Source organism: Rhipicephalus microplus, chromosome 7 (assembly GCF_043290135.1).
Source record: "Rhipicephalus microplus isolate Deutch F79 chromosome 7, USDA_Rmic, whole genome shotgun sequence".
NCBI lineage: Eukaryota > Metazoa > Arthropoda > Arachnida > Ixodida > Ixodidae > Rhipicephalus > Rhipicephalus microplus.
The window spans coordinates 106,228,718-106,249,534 of NC_134706.1; the positions used below are offsets into that span (position 1 = coordinate 106,228,718).

The 20,817-nt window shown below is 47.5% G+C and overlaps 2 non-coding genes across 2 annotated transcripts; one reads left to right on the forward strand and one right to left on the reverse strand.

Annotated features, from left to right (window-relative positions):
- Positions 1–1,294: 1,294 nt before the first annotated feature.
- On the reverse strand, positions 1,295–1,367 carry TRNAT-CGU (transfer RNA threonine (anticodon CGU)). The gene has a single exon. It is a non-coding gene; the product is annotated as a tRNA-Thr (tRNA).
- Positions 1,368–2,017: 650 nt separating this feature from the next.
- Positions 2,018–2,090, forward strand: TRNAT-CGU (transfer RNA threonine (anticodon CGU)). Its single transcript has one exon. It is a non-coding gene; the product is annotated as a tRNA-Thr (tRNA).
- Positions 2,091–20,817: the final 18,727 nt, after the last annotated feature.

Sequence of the window (20,817 nt, forward strand, 5' to 3'; positions counted from 1 at the left end):
TGCAGCTTCACTCACTCTTGGCATTGTGCCCGTGATTTTTGAAACTTCCCACATGGTTCAATAAACTGTGTGGAGTGTGTAGTAAATTATCAGCTAGTATATTAGTTATTGCCTACTTTCACGTTGTGATCATAAAATAACTAAAACCACAAAACGATAAGCACCTTCTCCCGTTTTCTACAGCTGTTGCACACGCTGTTACTTGTTCAGCGAGCTGCGGGAGCTCACTGAACTTTTTCTTCTATCTTCAGAGGCTGCTTAGGAGACTTCTCGATGCCAGCACTCTCATTGTGTATTTATTCATTCTTGTCGACCCACAGGATTGTGTTTATACAGCCTCAGGTATGTATCCAAAACGTTAGCAATTGACTGCAAGAGCAAACAAGAAGCGGTCCTTTTGTACACATCTCTGAACGTGTGCTCGCGGTCATCGATCGTGCATGAATGGCTGTTCCGGGCTACTAATTATATTCGGCCCTTCGAGTCCTCTCTGGTGATCGTTGCAGTGGCGCAGTAATAAAAAGGTTACCAAATCTCTTCTCTAAGGAGACACTTGCTAGCCGACAGGAATGCTCACTACTAAGAAATCGATAACTCAACGAATGACCTTTCTGGAATCACAGGAATGCAGGGCGAGAAAAAAAATGATAATACTTTTTCGACAAAGCGCGAGCGAAAGATGTGCCTCTTCAAAGGGAATCGATGGTCGCTTGCCCTAAGAGTGCGACGAAGCGAGTAAAATGATACAAGCGCGCCTTCTGAAGGACTTTCAATACACTTGAAAAACTGCTGTTGCGAAATGGAAGTGCAGGTTGCACTCTGTTTCTTACGTGCATGTAAGCAAACAGATAGATATGAAGCGGAACTGCGATCGTAGAGCGAAAAAAAAAAACCTACAAGTACAAGCAACGTGGAATGTCGAGTGAGCTTCGTGTTCGCATCTTGTGAGGGATTTTATCTTCTTATTTTAAATAAAGAAAACTACTTTGAAAATTGGATAAGATTGCAAAACTTATATTGCGCCGTAGAACAATCCGCGCTGCTAAAATTGTTGTAAAGACTGTGATACTAAAATCAGGGGTGGCTGCTCCGTTTCACAGATCCGTGGACATGCATGCATTAGTGGGAACCCATTTCACTCGTTAACCGATATATATATATATATATATATATATATATATATATATATGAGATATAACAGACAGTAATGCCAAGGAATGTACAGGGAAGTTATTAGAACCAATGGAATGTAAATAAGAAGAAAGAAGAAAGAAAAGTGGATGAAAAAATTACCAACTGTGAGCAGGAATCGAACCTACGACCTTCGAATTACGCGTTCGATGCTCTAACCACTGAGCTATCACAGCGGCCCTCCCTCCATCCACTTTTTTGGGTTTATCTGTGAATTTAGAAGTAGGAGCGACAGTCAGCGCCATCTATAAGCCAAACAACGAGTGTGAAAACACTCTTATTCGCATGTTTGGCCTCACGTAGCACGTGAACTTATTATGAGCGGGCAGCTGATTAATTGTCCCTCTTATACAACCTAAACACACCAAGTCTGCCAGTACGAGACCCTCGTTCAATGAAATAAGGGAAAGAAGTGTATATCTAAGGGCTCGTTTTTCCGTGTTTTAACACAATATTAATGAGATATAACAGACAGTAATGCCAAGGAATGTACAGGGGAAGTTATTAGAACCAATGGAATGTAAATAAGAAGAAAGAAGAAAGAAAAGTGGATGAAAAAATTACCAACTGTGAGCAGGAATCGAACCTAAGACCTTCGAATTACGCGTTCGATGCTCTAACCACTGAGCTATCACAGCGGCCCTCCCTCCATCCTCTTTTTTGGGTTTATCTGTGAATTTAGAAGTAGGAGCGACAGTCAGTGCCATCTATAAGCCAAACAACGAGTGTGAAAACACTCTTATTAGCATGTTTGGCGTCACGTAGCACGTGACGCCAAACTTCTAAATTCACAGATAAACCCAAAAAAGTGGATGGAGGGAGGGCCGCTGTGATAGCTCAGTGGTTAGAGCATCGAACGCGTAATTCGAAGGTCGTAGGTTCGATTCCTGCTCACAGTTGGTAATTTTTTCATCCACTTTTCTTTCTTCTTTCTTCTTATTTACATTCCATTGGTTCTAATAACTTCCCCTGTACATTCCTTGGCATTACTGTCTGTTATATCTCATTAATATTGTGTTAAAACACGGAAAAACGAGCCCTTAGATATACACTTCTTTCCCTTATTTCATTGAACGAGGGTCTCGTACTGGCAGACTTGGTGTGTTTAGGTTGTATAAGAGGGACAATTAATCAGCTGCCCGCTCATAATAAGTTCACGTGCTACGTGACGCCAAACATGCGAATAAGAGTGTTTTCACACTCGTTGTTTGGCTTATAGATGGCGCTGACTGTCGCTCCTACTTCTAAATTCACAGATAAACCCAAAAAAGTGGATGGAGGGAGGGCCGCTGTGATAGCTCAGTGGTTGGAGCATCGAACGCGTAATTCGAAGGTCGTAGGTTCGATTCCTGCTCACAGTTGGTAATTTTTTCATCCACTTTTCTTTCTTCTTTCTTCTTATTTACATTCCATTGGTTCTAATAACTTCCCCTGTATATTCCTTGGCATTACTGTCTGTTATATCTCATTAATATTGTGTTAAAACACGGAAAAACGAGCCCTTAGATATACACTTCTTTCCCTTATATATATATATATATATATATATATATATATATATATATATATATATATATATATATACATATATATATATATATATCAAGAGAGAGAAAGAAATTCGTTGATGCACTTTCATTTCGATGGGATTTTTTTGTGCACACAGCATTCTCAAATAACGTTAAAAGGACAGTCAGTTCTTAAGCAGCATATCCATTGGAACAACACATATATGCGTGTCATGCATGCAACACTGTATTAAGCCACACTTTTTATGCATTACCTCACAACTTACCGCATGACTACAGTTATATTGATGGCAGCCTCCCATATGTTACATGTTTGTCTCACTCAAACTAATTTTTTATACGCGAAGCAATTCTTCGAGAACCAAAGGTACGTCTAGCAATTCCATCTACTCATCTATGTATCTGGCCAGCTACGCATTGCTGCTCTCTTAGTTGCCTCTAACTGTAGTCTAGACCAAAATCGGCATAGGGGCACACAATGATATGAAAAGACGTGTCTGATTCCAACATAATTAACGTCAACACCATGTCGTGCACGTCATGAAGCTCAGTCATGTGTACCGCATACCTGTATACCACAGGCTTCAGTATGCGGGCATGCGGCTATGTGCATTAAATTTTGTTCCTACCTAGAAGCGACGACAACAGTCGTCAATAGTTTAAACAAGAGAACCTTTGAAAAGTTTGCCCTCAGCTGCTTTGACCCGACAACGGAATGTACAAAAATGAGGATCTTAGCAGAAATCGAACCCGAGAATTCCGTGTGGCAGTGATCTATTCTACCGCGCAACCACTCAAGTTCATGAATCCGCTTTAGAAAAGGCAGACATCAAGACGGTGCAAAGTGAGTATGGTTACAGTACTAAAACTATCTAGATATATAACAAGGATATAAACATCGCGTGTGTACCGCTACGTTAAACTAAACTGTGTTGCGTCGTTTTGAAGTATAGGATTGGTTTTGGATTAGCCTATATATGCTTTGTATTCTAGGCCTAAAGGCGGTATATAATTGGCTTAAATATGCTTTGTCATACATGCAGCACCAGCTTGTTACGCGGGGCAACAAGTGACGCGAAATAGATCCATCGTGTAATGATCACTTGTGCTCGATCACGTAAAAAATAATCGAATGAACTATTTTTAGAACGACATATTGTTTGCCATTCCTTCTTTGAGATTTAAAATTTTCTGGGTACCATACAATTGCCTGCTATTTACATGACGGCACCAGTCTACAAAACGTCGTGGTACTTTTTTGGAGTAGCCGGAGAGCATCTACTTCAAAATGTAATTCAAATAGGCAAGCTGCCGATGACAATTGCAGTGGCTACTTATAGCACCTGGCGAGATGCATTATATTAGTGTAATAAAATATTTTCGATATGCAGCAAAACGTACGGCGTTCAGCTGCTTGTGCGCATGCGCATCTCTATGAGCTCACCCTTATTGAGAAAGAGAGGAAGAGAGGGAAAGAAGGGGGTTTCCATGTGTGCTTCTTTGCTGTCCGAGTTCTATATCAAGATGTGAATCCCTATTCAAGTTAAGCGAAAACCAACTAACCAACTAGCCCGACTCTTCTACAAGCCTCCATAGTGCTAAAAACGATGACCTTTAACGTTCTTCCTGATCAAGGCATGGGGTGAGGCTAAAAGCAGAGCTTTCTACTGAGCTGGAGTCCGTAGTTTTATTCGTGGCCACTTCGCAAGCTGCTGCCGTCGCCCCAAGTCACCGTAAGCAAGGCTGTTCAGGTTTATCGGAAATTAAAGCAGAAAGCTTTTTTTTGCGCTTATAGTAGGGCAAAGCTAAAACATTAAAAAGATTTATAAAACTCATCGACTTATAGCAGCTTCGACACAGAAGCGGTGATGCTATTCTTTTTCGATAAAAGAAAAAAACTTTCAGGAAGCAGCAAATGCTTTGACCAATCGATAAAAAGTTGGCTCGTTCCTATCCATAGCTTAACTGGCCAGTCACGGCAAAATAAAACCTTCACATGTGATGCATGGGCACCTGTTCAGCGCTAGCCTGCTCTGCAGTGCTACAGGGCAAGACGCAAAAGCACCACACAAGCAGCCCGTACTGCAAAGAGCCTGCAAGAAATTTCGTCACAGCAGAAATGGTGGAAAATTTTACCTAGATTGTAACGCTCCCTCGTAAAATTTTCATTTTCTCGGAACATATAATTGAGCGATTACTGTGGTGAAGGAAAACTTTGACTCACTTGGTTTCCCCAGCGTGAAGCGAATAGTGACCTCTGCCGAAAGCGAGGGGGGGAAGCATTTATGCTTAGTGGGGAAAGGGGGGTAGCTTTTTGCCCCCCTGGCTGGTACGCCTATGTATCCTGGCTACATGGCTGGTGCTTTGTGTGTCAGTAGATTGTTCGCCAGTGGAGGTCACCAAAAGTGAAGTGCGAACCACGGAAGCCGCCTGTGCAGACGTGACCATTTCAAAGATGTATCAAAACTATGCTGGAAGTTGATTCTCACGCACAGAGAACCTCATAAAAAGCCGACTCATCCCATGCTTCGACAGCCTGCTCGGCACCGGAGAAGAGATCTGCTTTTTTTCATTGAAATAGAAACTAAACGAAACAGTTTTTGTCACCGTTTTTCGGCGCCGGCAACCCCTTTTCACCTTACTGGTACAAATAAAAATATGAAAAAAAACAATGGCGTATATACGTATATACAGTTCTACAGGAGTGAGAGCAAAAGTTCTCCTATATGAGCAGAACAAACACGTAGACGACACGCTCACTTTTAATTATTGTCCGCTCAGTAGTCGTCACAAATCTTCGTTTCTTAGAAGAAGTGTTGCAGCACCTTCATTGCTTTGCCGTTTTTTTTTTTTTTGGATGGCCATGGACCTAGTATTTTATGCAACCCGAATGGTCTCTTAGGATCTAACCTATGCAGTTCTTGTTCTAGTCGCCTTCGGTGTTTGTCGTGTTTCGGACAGTCGAGCAAGAGGTGACAGATATCCTCGTCGTCGTGGCTGCATGAACATGCTGACGATGCTGCACGATAAATACGAAGTAGGAAGTGCTTTGTGTAAGCAGTTCCGAGTCGTAGGCAATAATTGAGTGTGTCGATACGTCTTGGGAGGTCACGGTCTAATTGCCATTCAAGATTAGATTCAACATAATATAGGATCAATTCCTTTGTTTTGTCTGTGAACCAGGTAGACAGGAAAATTCACGTTTTGTTGTTCTTAAAATTCTATTTACATCATATTGAAATACCGGAATGAGGCACGTTAGCGTAGAATTATGAGCGGTTTTCGCCAACTCATCCGCCATTTCATTTCCCTCTATCCCGCAGTGACTGGAAACCCACTGAAATGCCACTCGATGATTCGGCTTCGTAGCTTCTGAGTGTTCTTTTAGTATAGCGTATACTATACGCACATCAATGTGTCTCGAAGTGGCACTTTTCACTCATGCCAGTGCTGCTAAAGAGTCTGTAATTACCACCCATTTTTTTGGGTGTCGTGAACAGTTTAATAAAGCTTATGGCTAGCAAAATTGCTACAAGCTTCGACCTTGTTGAAGAAGAGAGGTGGCCCAACCGACATGCATATTGTCACGTGCGTCCCGCGAAAAAGACGAAGGCGACAGCGCATACGCGCATCTGCACGCTTCTATGCAGAACGCAACAACGAGAAAGATGAGGAACTCTCTCTCGCGCGGTTAACAAAAAGACCGACCCGCTGCTGTTTTCTCAGCGTCTTCGAGTACGACCTCTCTCTTGACGTCGCGACAATGGTGGAGGTGCTGGGGCCTGCAACCTGCAGCAAGAAAGCGTTGTTCGGGACCATACACCCAGTCCGGAGCCTCAACATCTTGTTGCGACTCCAGTACACCGATTCAGCCGGCGCCTATTAGGCCTAAGTTCAGAACTTTTGACGGCATCTCCTGTTACCAACATGGCGGCCCCTTCAACGTCTGCGAATCTTCCTCCGGCCCAGGCGACTTACCCTTACCAGGTAACTTTTGAGACTCCTCGTGTTCCCGAAGTCTTCCGTGGAGACCCGTATGAAGATGTCGAGGACTGGCTCGACCAGTTCGAGCGGACCGCTGTGGTGAATCGTTGGAGCGCGCAAGAAAAACTTGGCCGTGCCTACTTCGCAATGGAAAATAGCGCTCGCACATGGTACGAGAACAGAGAGCCTACTTTCCAAACCTGGGACAATTTCCGCCAAAAGCTTCTCGAGACGTTCCTGAGTGCGGACCGACGGGATCTCGCACAACAGATGATCGAAGCCCGCATGCAAAAGCCGAACGAAAGCGTGGCCATGTTCGCTGAGGATATGACCCGTCTATTTCGCCGCGCTGACCCTGACGTGCCCGAGGCAAGGAAGGTTCGTCATCTGATGCGGGGAGTTAAGGAACCGCTTTTCGCCGGCCTTGTACGAAATCCGCCAACAACAGTGGATGAATTCATCAGAGGCGACTGTCATTGAGCGCCTGTTATTGAGCGCCAACCAAACGCCTGTTGGTGCCGCCGCTCAAAACGCTGCCGTTTTCGAAAACTCTTTACGGCAAATGATTCGACAAATCCTGCAGGAAGAGCTGCGGGCCCTCGGCCTTCCGTCTGCCGATCCCCCAGTTGCTTCTATTGCAGAAGTCGTGCGCCAGGAACTACGGCAAGCCTTTCCATCACCGGCGCCACCACCCGAACCACGTCCACTGACCTATGCCGATGCCGTCCGCCATCATCCGCCTGCCCCAGAAGAAGCACCCTTTCAGCCACGGCCCGTTACCTTGCCGTGGTGGCAGCGTGAACCTGTGCGGCGACCACCAGTACGTCGGACCGACTTGTGGCGCACTGCCGACCGTCGACCCCTTTGTTTCCACTGCGGCGAACCAGGCCACATCTCGCGCTACTGCCGTCATCGAGAAACCCGGTTTGGAAACATTTCTCGGCCCGCTTCTTTTTATTTTGAAGACCCTCGTGACCATGGTGCTGATCACCTACCGACCAACCAAGCGTCTTCACCAAGTCGTCGCTGGCGGTCTCCCTCACCTGCACGAGGTCAGAATTTCCCGAATCGCCAAAGATACGCGGACGCCATCAGAAACCGTTCCCCAAGCCCGTGCCAGGGAAACTAACTGCCGCGACCTCCGGGGGCAAGGATGCCGATTGCGGAGACGCCAAAAAGATCCCCTTGCCTCTACACAAAGACGACGTGACGACGGTGATGACGAAGACGACGACAACCACGAGTACTAATGCCAATGAATTTGTACGTGCCGACCTCAGCGTTATTATAGACGGACACCACGTAACAGCACTGGTTGACACTGGTGCTGACTTCTCTAATATGCGACACGAGCTCGCCGACCGCCTTAAGAAGGTTAAGACGCCGTGGAGCGGGCCGAGCATAAGGAGTGCTGGTGGGCAGCTAATGACGCCAACCGGTAAACGCACCGCTCGGCTCGTAATCGATGATTCGAACTTCGTCGCCACTTTTGTCATTTTACCGGACTGTTGTAAAGATTTGATTTTGGGTATGGATTTTCTGCGAGAGTACGGTGCTGTCATCAACATCCCAGAACGTATCGTCACCTTTTCCGCCCATCCTTACGTCGACGCCACCACTGAAGAACAACTGCAACGTTTACGTGTAGCCGATGATGTGATGCTCCTGCCGAGATCTTGCTGCCTTGTGTCGGTGTTGTGTGAACGGCCGTGCCGTAATGAGGTGATAGCGGAGCGAATAGACACGCTATTGCTTACGCAAAGTGTTTCAATAGCGAGAGGCATTCTGGCAGTAATTGATGGGCGGGCAGAAGTCCTCATCACCAACTTCAGCAACGAGCGTCGTCACATCCAGAAGGGCACCGGGATTGCCTACTACGACGACGTGGACCAAGCCAGAGATTGCTTCGCTTTGCAACCGGACGAGGCGACTATCCCAGCCTCGACACCTTTGTCTGTCAACATTTGCTCAACCCTGTCAGCCTCGGAAAAACAGGGCCTACTAGAGCTGATACACCACTTTAAAAATTTTTTTCGTGCACGTCGAAAGTCAAGGAAACACCACTGACCCGGCACCGAATCATCATTGAAGAAAATACGAGACCGATCCGTCAAACCCATACCTTGTGGCTCCGAAAGAACGTGAGGAGATCCAAAAGCAAGTTCAGAAGATGCTCCAAGATGACGTAATACAGCCTTCCAAGAGTGCCTGGGCATCCCCCGTGGTATTAGTTAAAAAGAAAGACGGCAGCTTGCGTTTCTGTATAGATTACCGCAAGTTAAACCAAGTAACGAAGAAAGACGTCTACCCACTGCCACGTATAGATGACTCTCTTGATCGGCTGTGGCATGCACGCTATTTCTCATCGATGGACCTGCGAAATGGCTATTGGCAAATAGAGGTCGACGAGAGAGACCGTGAGAAAACTGCTTTCGTGACGCCCGACGGTCTTTATGAATTTAAAGTGCTTCCATTCGGGTTATGCGCAGCGCCAGCTACTTTTCAGCGTTTAATGAACACTGCGCTATCAGGACTTAAGTGGCAGACATGCTTGGTTTATCTAGACGACGTTGTCGTCTTCTCAGCTACATTCGAGGAACACCTAAGTCGATTATTCGCAGTTCTACAAGCGATACGTTCGACTGGCCTGAAATTAAAGCCAGAGAAGTGCCATTTCGGTTTCAACGAACTTTTCTTCTTAGGCCACGTGGTCAGCCACGAAGGTGTTCGACCTGACCCGGGCGAAATCGACGCTGTCGCAAAGTTTCCGGCACTGCATGACAAAAGAGCAGTGAGACGCTTCTTAGGCCACTGCGCTTATTACCGACGATTCATCGCCAACTTTTCGTCTATTACGGCGCCTCTGACGCGGCTCACACGAGAGGATGTCCCCTTTCTTTGGAGCGAAAAGGAACAAACAGTGTTCAACGAATTACGCCAACGCCTCCAAACACCTCCGGTTCTGGCGCACTTTGACCAGGGAGCGCCAACAGCACTTCACACCGACGCAAGCAATGTAGGCCTGGGCGCCGTAATGATACAATGGCAAGCTAACTCCGAGAAAGTGATAGCCTATGCCAGCAGAGCTTTCTCTCGCACGGAAGAGAACTACTCGACTACCGAGAAAGAGTGCCTCGCCGTGGTTTGGGCGGTTCTCAAATTTTGACCGTATTTGTACGGCCGCTCATTCAAGGTCGTCAGTGATCACCACTCGCTTTGCTGTCTCACTAACTTGAAAGACCCATCCGGCCGTTTGGCACGCTGGAGCCTTCGGCTTCAGGAGTTTGATATGATCATTATTTATAAATCAGGGAAGAAGCACACTGACGCAGACTGTCTCTCGCGGTCACCCGTCGAGCCTGCCGCTCTTAATGACGAATCCATGGACGCCGCATTCTCGGGAGTCATCAACGCGGCCACTATCTCACAAGAGCAGCGCCGTGACCCTGACCTGCTTTCGCTTATCGATTTCTTAGAAGGACGACGGGAAGACGTGCCACGAATTTTTGCGAAAGGAGTGCAATCTTTTTGTTTAAGGAACGACGTCCTATACAAGAAAACCTTTTCTCCCACCGGCAGCCCATACTTGCTCGTCGTCCCTGCATCACTGCGAAAAGAAATTCTGGAAGCATGCCATGATGAAGTCACCTCTGGTCATCTCGGTTACACTCGAACATTGTCCCGTCTGCAAAACAGTTACTACTGGCCTAACCTACCTGCTGCTGTGAAACATCACGTCCAAACATGTGCCGACTGTCAAAGACGCAAAGCACCACCCGGCAGGCCGGCAGGCTTATTACATTCCATTCAAGTACCAGCAAAGCCATTCGCCCAAATCGGAATGGATTTCCTGGGCACATTCCCAACTTCTACCACAGGGAACAGATGGATCATTGTCGCCACTGATTACTTGTCTTGCTACGCAGAAACTAAAGCCATGCCGAGGGCCACAGCAGCAGAAGTGGCTCATTTCTTCATAGAAAACGTCGTCCTTCGGCATGGTGCTCCAACAGTTCTGATCACGGATAGAGGAACTGCGTTCGTGGCAGAACTTTTGGAGTCGGTTCTCAGGCTCAGTGGTACAGCTCACCGGAGAACAACGGCGTACCACCCACAAACGAACGGACTAACAGAGCGGCTTAATAAGACCTTCGCAGACATGCTCTGCATGTATGTCGACACAGAACACAAGAACTGGGACGAAATCTTGCCTTATGTGCCCTTCGCCCATAATACTGCCCGGCAGGAATTTACCGGAATGACGCCGTTTAGTTTAATACACGGGCGCCAAGTCACTACAACGTTGGACGCTATGCTGCCGCACGAGTGTGACGACACTGACGCTGACGCCGAAGAATTTTGTCAGCGTGCCGAAGAAGCCCGACAGCTAGCCCGCATGCGTATTTGTCACCAGCAACACAAAGATGCGAAACGGTACGACCTACGATATAAGTTGGTAACCTACAAACCAGACGACAAGGTTATGGGTCTGGATCCCAATACGTCGACGCGGACTTTCAGAAAAGCTATTACGACGATACTTTGGCCCATATCGAGTCACCCGACGATTAAACGACATCAACTACGAAGTTATTCCCGACGGCGATTGCAGTTCCAGTCGCCGAAACTGCTCACCCGAAATCGTGCATGTCATCCGGATGAAACCCTACTTGTCCAGCTAACTCTCGTTTGTCCTGTGCGTGCCGGTGCACATGTGCGTTTTTATAAGTAAACTGCCTTGCCTGCGCATCGGGACGATGCCATTTTTGGAGGGAGGCAAATGTCATGTGCGTCCCGCGAAAAAGACGAAGGCGACAGCGCATACGCGCATCTGCACGCTTTTATGCAGAACGCAACAACGAGAAAGATGAGGAACTCTCTCTCGCACGGTTAACAAAAAGACCAACCCGCTGCTGTTTTCTCAGCGTCTTCGAGTACGACCTCTCTCTTGACGTCGCGACAGTATTCTTCATGCAATTCCGGAATTATGAATGCTAATGTCGCTGTCCCTTTGGTGACGGAGCCGTCAGTGTACACGTGAGTGTATGCTTGGTACCTATCAAACAGATAATGTGATGCCAACTGCAACGGTTAACACTTCATGTTTGCTGTGAAGTCCTTCTATTGACGTTTCAATAGTTGGTAGCTCAAGCAGCCATGGAGGGTAGTTTTGGTCCAGTGGCCGATGTGTCAAGACAGGAAGCCGAGAAATGTACTGTTGGTACACATGGTGTATTTGCGCTCCAGCACGGTTCGTGATGTTAGATATGAGCGGATGGAAGGATGCTGCGGGACTAGACGAAAGAGGTGCCGACATGTCTCCACATTTCTAATTACTATAAAGTTGGGTTCTCTTGCCTCTGCCAGTGTCAAAGAACTTGATGTTGCCTGTGGAACCCTCAGACATATGCGTAGGCTTCGTGCTTGTAACAGCTGAAGTCGGTGTAGTGACGTCTGAGAGATGTTGTGGAGAACTGGCGCAGAGTAGGCAATTTTCTGTCGGATTAGTGCACAATGGAAGTGGAGGAGAGACGCTGATGTACCGCCCCATTTTGTTCCCGCGATGCAACGTATTAACATTTAGGGTGCTGTTCACTTGATTTTATAGATCAGCAATATACTGACTCTATCTGAGTTGGCTATCTAAGGTAACGCCAAGGAAGCGATGATTTCGTGCGATTTCGGTTCTCAGGCCATCCACAAAAAGCCTCAAGTTTTTCGCTCTTTTTCTCGTAAATGGCAGAACTACAGATTTGGCGCGAGAAATCTGCATGCCACGCTCTTTGAGGTAATCACTTATTGCGTCTAGTCCTTGTTGAAGCCGATGTTCGATCACTTCCAGTGATTTGTGAGACGTCCATATGCATATGTCGTCTGCATACATATATACGCTCAAGGCTTCGGGCAGTACTTCTGGAAGACCTGCCATTGCAGCATTGAAAAGAAGCGGACTTAGAACGCTTCCTTGGGGTGCACCTCTGCTCATGTTGAAGCGATCGCTGTTTCCGTTATTGGTTGAAGTGTATAGTTTCCTGTTACATAGGAAGTTAGCGATCCATTGAAGGACACGACCATGAACCCCTAGTGAGGTAAGCCCGTGCAGCACAGAAAGGTGGCTGAGAGTCGAACGCCTTGTTAATATCTATGAACGCCTCAACATCCATGTTTCCACAGCTCATTTCATGTTATACAAATGTAACGAGGTCGAATACGCAGTCCATGGTGCATCACCGTCGTCTGACGCCAGCCATCTGTTCTGGAAGTGAGTTGTTGGCTTCAATCCACCACTGTAATCTTCTCTCAACCATTTTTTCTATTACTTTAGATACACAGCTAGTGTGGCTGACTGGTCGGAATTAGTCAAGCAAAAGCGGTGATTTATCGGGCTTCAGTAGTGGGGCAATTCTCGTGACCTTCCAACACATTGTACGTACGCCTTCGTCCACATGTCGTTATATCTCCGCAGAAGAACTGGCATGCTGTTGGGTCCTAAATTTTCAGAACACTGTACGATACGTTGTCGGGACCAGTTGCCGTTCTTACGCGGGTTAGTGATAGAGCAGTACGCAACTCTAGTAGAGAATACGTGTTATCCAGTTGAGCATGTGATAAAGTGTGTGCATCTTGGATTTGCTGCTCTACAGAACTAGGCAGTGCAGTAGTGTTGGGAACCATTTGCCCAGTTCCAGTCAGCGTTGTGCAAAAGTTATTAGAAACATCACGTTCAGATAATTCAAGAGATATGGCCAATGCTCTAAATGGGTTTCGCTGAGATACTGTATGACTTAGAACTGTGATTGTGTGCCAGATTTTCGGAATTGGAGTAAATGGGGTCAATGAATTGCAGAAATCATGCCATTTTTTCCGACGTAACTTTTGCATGTGTCGGTTAGATTGACGGTGTGTGGCCTGGTTCTTTTTATAATCTTCAAGCCTGCCAGTGCGGTGATAGCGATGTTCTGCTCGCCTTCTAATGGCTCGTAGGCGTTCATAGTCTGCATCTACACTGGAGTGGCCTGCTGGGTTAGCTGTAAACCTTGTCGCACGGGGGTAACTGGTTTTATTGCAGGACATAAACGTATCCAATTCATTGACTCCCATCAAGTCACGTCCAGTATGTTCATGAAATAGTTTCCAGTCAGTTAGCTTTAAAATCAATGTGGTCGTTTGCACTTGCATTCTTGGGTGTTGCATAAGAACTGGGTAATGATCACTCCCTCGTGTTTCGAGGTCTGTACACCAGTTCGTATCTTGTGCAATGTCAGGAGAGGCTATAGCCATGTCTAGACAGCTGGCATAATTATTACCTCTTAAAAACGTTACAGATACATCATTCAGTACAACAAGACCACATCGATCAATTGTTTTTTCGAGTGTTCTCCCACGTGAAGCGGTATAAGTACTGCCCCACGTGGTATTGTGCGCATTGAAATCTCCACAGATAAGGGCAGGTCCGTGGGCTTCACCCAATAAATGAACCAGAGAGGATTAGGAGATGCGAGTCGATGGTTGCAGATAAACACAAATTACGGTGATGGTAAGTTTCTGGAATCGCATTTCGCCCCCTACAAATTCTGGCACGTCCAAGTCCGACAAGTATAAAACAAAAGAGGGTATGTCGCACAGTACGCATAACAAAAAAGTGCCCTGCTCAAGCCTGGATTTTTTCTTGATGCATATGTGACATAGTTAGATATCCTAAAGTCAGGGCCAACGTTGGTTTCATTAAGACACAGAACAGGGAAGCTATACTGAGCAACCAGCTTCCTAAAGTTTGCGGTTTTGGACCTAATTCCATTAGCATTCCACTGAAACACAGCTGTGTTGCGGAAACAGTTGTTCATTTGTTGAGCCATTTCACTATACAACAATTCTGTGCTGTACTGATAGAGGCTCTATTGAAAGGACTGCGCTGCCCTCTGGCAGGTCATTGGCCTGTGGAAATACACGCAGAATTGCCTTCAAAGCAAGGAAGAGCATCGACATAACTATATCCACATCACTTGTTTTCGGTTCACGTTGCTGTTGTGATTTTGGCTTTGGCGAGCTGAAAGGCGTAGACGCTTGGTTATCCTGAGTTGCTGACGGTTTCGGTGTCCTGCTGTCGCTTGTCTGCCTTTGAACGCTTGGTGATCGTCCTCTACGGACCGTTTTGGCTGTACTTTTGTTTTTATAAGCTGAAGCACGCTTGGCTACCATCGCATACGACAGTGCTGATGTACTATTTTGTGATTTTGAAGTTACAGGGAGTGGATGCACAGTTTCAGGATTTGGACAAGGCGATCAATTTTTTGGAGTTCTTCCAAGCAAAATTTCTTGTCGCTTTAGTCGAGTAGCTGCCTGGTGTTTCGGACAAAAAGCGTATGACGCTACGTGGTCTCCATTACAATTAGCACATTTGGGATGATTCCTCGATGTACATTCTTTGTAATCATGTGCTCTTGCACAGATTTTGCAGCGAAGTTGTCCAAGGAATGATTTGGCAACGTGTTCATATCGTTGACAGTTGTAACATCGTGTAGTGGGCTGTAGGTACTCATCCACCGGATTGCTTGCGAAGCCCAGGTGAATACGAGGCGGCAATGGCTTGTCGGGGGAGAACTCAAGAATTACACTGCCGAGTAAATGTGGCTCTGCTGAATTATCTTCACGACGGAGTCATTTAGTCTGTCTCCTGACTGAGATTACACCACTGTCTCTTAAATATTCAAGCAGTTGATCTTCACTGTATTGCAATGGTACTTGTCTAATCTTTCCTAGGTTCCTTACATACAACTGCGGCATATACGATGCCACTTCAAGACCAGCAAAATGTGTTAACTCAAGAAGTCTGGAGGATGCAGTAACAGTAAAGACACTTACGGAGAAGTTCCCATCTCTGTTGACACGAAACAACTCCACTTTCTCTTTAGCAGCAGATACTACTTCACTGGCCAGTTTGTTCGGATTGACTTTCAAGAACGAAGCGTTAGGGTCTGTCAGCTTGAACATTACGGGTATCCTCGCTGGTCGGGCTTTCTTGTTCGTGACTGTTGTGAAAGGCCTGTCTTCTGCTTTTACATCACAGTTCATTTCCGCGGAGTCGATGATTGTTGCATCGCTGTAATCCTCTTGATTATCAGTTCGCGCCTTCTTCAGAGTAACACACTCGTCGTCGGCGTTAGGTGTCGTCGAGGGGCCGTCACAGTCCTCCTCGGGTCCGCGAAACACGGGATTATCTTGCTGTTCGCACGCATTCATCACTTCGTCTTCATCTGACGGGCGCCGAAAAGAAAGACTGCCACCAGTACCCAAAGCTTTTGGACGTCGTGGCAGCCTAACATAAGGCTTCGGCACCTTGGAGACGTCGTGCATGGTGCACCGCGAAGGTGGTGGCCGAATCTTGGCAGTAAGGGGCAGAAGACGAGTAAGAAAACTTACAAAATTGGCGAAAAAACAGCAGCGCTAGGAAACTCACGCCCAGTGATTCTTCACTTCGTCTTCCGCCTTGTCCGCGCTGGGCTACTCCCGAGACACAGCGCAGGTAACAACAACACGTCCAGAAAGTGAACACACCCTTCCCGCTCGTCTTCGTGGGTGTGATGTGTGGTGCGCGTTCAAAGTGCGCGCCTTCGAAAAGTGCGCGTCACGGAAAAAAAAAGAAAACAAAAGGAGAAATACCAGAGTGCACGTGCGGTGCTGCTTAAACAAGAATGACGACGTTAAAGAGCGTCAAGCACGAGGATGCGTGGCAGGACGTGAAGTAAACAAAAGGTAAAACATCCAATGGGCAGCGAACACGGAGATTTCAAGGCCCAATGGCTTGACACCACGAAACAGTAGTATCTCCAATGAGAACGAGACAAGTGGGCCAGAGCTGAAGCAGGAGCCTGGGGAGACGAGAGCAAGGGGAATTCGAGGCAGGCAGTGCAAGCGGAAGGTCGTCACCGGACCGGGCGCTGAAGATGGGCCGTTGGGTTCCGGACCCGAGCCTACAGGACTTCCACCGGCCGGGGCCTCCTGCTGTCGGGTTCCCGCTCCAAAGGACCGTGGCCATCCGGTCCTGAACTCCTTTCCAGAGCCTGCGGACTTCGGTTCCGGCAGGCGAGCTACAGCCGTCGGGCTCCGGGCCCGAGCTGTGCGCCCAGCTGCTTGACTAGGTCGACCCTAGTTCCCGGACGCGTCGCCACCAGCCTGCGTTCTCCCGTCTCCGACGTGTCCACGCTCCTCAAGCCGAAACCATCACGATTTGGTAGGGCTTTTCGACGTGTCGCCAGCAGCCAGCGTTCCCTCGTCCTCGTCCAGCCCACGCAGTGACGCAGGAGTCACGGCGTTCCGGTTTCTCATCACCGCCGAAAACCAACTTGTGGGTGAGACTGCACCGATACTCTTGCGCTACTCCCATCACTCAGCCCCTTTCGAACGTTAGGTTTAGTTACTGACTTTGAACGTTCTTGTTGGGTGTTTACAGATGTGTTTCGTCATGTCCAGTCAACTGTTTATTAAGTGTTTTGTTTTGTGAGGAATCTTTGCCTTTTTACTTTTCAATTAAACTTTTTTGTGTGTTTCTTGGAAACCGAACGGCTTTGTCCTTATTAACAAAACTCTCTGAGGCTCAGCCCGGGAGAAAAACAAATCAGCAACAAGAACCCTGCATCACAAATTGGCGTCCGCTGCGACAGGACAAAGTCGTTTGTTTTTCCAGTAGATTTTTTGACGCGGTTAACACGATGACGAACACGTGGGAGTTAATTGAGTTGGCGGATAAAATGGGACTGACGGGAGCGGAGTTTAGAGTATGGTACGAGGAGCGGATGGAGAGGGAGCGTGAGCAACGGGCTGCAGAACGAAAGGCGGCGAAGGAAAAGCTTGAATTGGTGCTTAGAGCTAAGAAGGAGGAGCTAGAGCGCGTAACGCGTGAAAATAAAGTGTTGCTAGAGCGTCAGACACGCATACTGAAGCAGCAGCTCCAATTAGAGAGGGTGGACTTCGAGCGGCGACTCGAGCTTGCGATGGCGAAAAGGGGGCAGCTGGCGATGCAGAAGGTCGAGCAAGCGGTGAATGTTTGCTCCGATAGCAGCGTTTGCTGGAGGGAAGTCGATTCCTGCAAGGTTGGCCTCGAACCTCGCGACAGCCTTACTTCGGAGCGAGAAGCTCAGATAGAGGAAGGCAGAGAGGTGGACAGCCAAGAAGGCAGGAGTCATGAGGAGTTTGTTGAAGCGACGGAAAGCTTCTCTGGCTGGGAACATATTACTTCCGTTAGCTGCTTGGGGACCTCTGAGAGGCCAAGCACCTATGAAGAAGAGCGCCTGGATATGGGCGACCTAGAAGCTGTGGAAAATGTTGTGGAGCAAAGCTTCGATAGCAGGGAACGAAGAAGCTCCATTCAGAATGAGGTGTGTATCAGAACGTCTCAGAGGCCGAGCACATTTCGGGAAGGGGTAGGGCTACCTCTCAATAGCTCCATGGAAGGAGCGCTAGAACGTCATTGGGAAGATGGCAGCGAATGCCATGAAGGCTCTGATATAGTGGCCACTGATTGTTTTGTACCGACAGAGGTAGCAGCAGGCACCACGTCAATGGTCCTAGACCATACATATATCTCACTCAGAGAGAGAGGGGATTCTAGTTCACAGGATAGCGTAACTGCTATTTGTCCGAGAAAACACGATGGGAGTGCTGAAGCACTCTTCAAAATAAACAGTATCGAATCGGAGGTGGGCTCGATAGTAGGTATGGAGAATGCCAGACAGGGTCTTGAACCTGAGAACGTGATTGGTTTTGAACCTATAATTAAGTCCACTCAAGATGAGCTGTATAATGACCGAGCACAACGGCATCCCTTCTCAAGAATCCAGGAACCTCACACGCTTGTCGGAGCGTTTGGGCTTGCTGAGGGCACCCCGAGCTTGTGTTCATTAGATGGTGAATTAAAAGAAAGCATTTGTGTGAGAGATTGTGGCATTTGGACATTCGTGTCTCAGTGCGTTTCGTGTCGACGCCGACGGCTCGAGACCGCGCCCTGTTCCTCTGTGACCGGTAAGCGTTCATGTGGCCGGCGGGGGCGCAGACACGCGTTTCAGCGAAAGTGCATAAAAGCATGTTTGCCACAGTTACTTTCGAAACGTGCGAGAAGGGCAGTGCGTCTGGTTTGGGACGCGATAACCTGAGTGTAGGGTTAGAGAACCGGTAGCTCTTTCTGGACTTCGACTTTTAGATGCGGACACAAGTAGCTTTGTCCATAGTCGATTTTGTAGTAAAAAGGTTTATTCCGGGTTTCAGAACTTTTAAATGCAATTGGGTGAATCTAAAGTTTAAGTGTGGACATTTGGACGATGTAGCGAACTGTAGCCCGGTGATGTGTTGAACTGCGTGGTGCAAATATGTGGTTTAATTGTGACGTAGTGCAGAACGCGCACTCATCGGCAGTTTTTTTTTTTCTAAAAAAAAAAAAAAACTTGAATAAAAGGGGGGCGTATGTGATGTGTGGTGCGCGTTCAAAGTGCGCGCCTTCGAAAAGTGCGCGTCACGGAAAAAAAAAGAAAACAAAAGGAGAAATACCAGAGTGCACGTGCGGTGCTGCTTAAACAAGAATGACGACGTTAAAGAGCGTCAAGCACGAGGATGCGTGGCAGGACGTGAAGTAAACAAAAGGTAAAACATCCAATGGGCAGCGAACACGGAGATTTCAAGGCCCAATGGCTTGACACCACGAAACAGTAGTATCTCCAATGAGAACGAGACAAGTGGGCCAGAGCTGAAGCAGGAGCCTGGGGAGACGAGAGCAAGGGGAATTCGAGGCAGGCAGTGCAAGCGGAAGGTCGTCACCGGACCGGGCGCTGAAGATGGGCCGTTGGGTTCCGGACCCGAGCCTACAGGACTTCCACCGGCCGGGGCCTCCTGCTGTCGGGTTCCCGCTCCAAAGGACCGTGGCCATCCGGTCCTGAACTCCTTTCCAGAGCCTGCGGACTTCGGTTCCGGCAGGCGAGCTACAGCCATCGGGCTCCGGGCCCGAGCTGTGCGCCCAGCTGCTTGACTAGGTCGACCCTAGTTCCCGGACGCGTCGCCACCAGCCTGCGTTCTCCCGTCTCCGACGTGTCCACGCTCCTCAAGCCGAAACCATCACGATTTGGTAGGGCTTTTCGACGTGTCGCCAGCAGCCAGCGTTCCCTCGTCCTCGTCCAGCCCACGCAGTGACGCAGGAGTCACGGCGTTCCGGTTTCTCATCACCGCCGAAAACCAACTTGTGGGTGAGACTGCACCGATACTCTTGCGCTACTCCCATCACTCAGCCCCTTTCGAACGTTAGGTTTAGTTACTGACTTTGAACGTTCTTGTTGGGTGTTTACAGATGTGTTTCGTCATGTCCAGTCAACTGTTTATTAAGTGTTTTGTTTTGTGAGGAATCTTTGCCTTTTTACTTTTCAATTAAACTTTTTTGTGTGTTTCTTGGAAACCGAACGGCTTTGTCCTTATTAACAAAACTCTCTGAGGCTCAGCCCGGGAGAAAAACAAATCAGCAACAAGAACCCTGCATCACAGTGGGCAGCCGCTGAGCCGTCTAGTCAGATTGAAGTGTCACCTAAAAACGAGGCCAGTGATAAAAGACTCTGCTGCACCCGGTTACGTACGTCATTCGCTCGAACTTAGAGAAGTGTGAACTCTATTTATTGGTTGAGCTCTTGCTGTTTGATCATTTATTTGTTATAGAGCAATGTCTCTACATATTAGGACTTTCATGCAAGCTTCGCTTGTATTATAAATTGTATAACTAGGTCATTTGCATTTTGAAACTCGCGGGCATTTCTATTTGTTGGAATTATATTTTTATTTCTTCAGAAATATCTTAATCTTTCTTTAAACGCATTATTCAAGCTTTTGCTCTTTGGAGAATGATCTTGACTCCTTGATAGCGGCTATAGGTACAAGCCATAAAGCACAGGTCCAACCTCGTGCCACGACTTTGGATCAGCTTGTGCTTCGGCCCCGATTTGTGACAAACATTAAAGTCTTTGCAATATTTTTCGTTAATTGGTTTTGCCTTTATGTGTAACAGACTTTTTTCTCTTTAACTCTGTGCTGGCTCCTCCCGGAAAGCATCAAATCAGAAGTGCCGGCTACGGCCTGTTGGCTT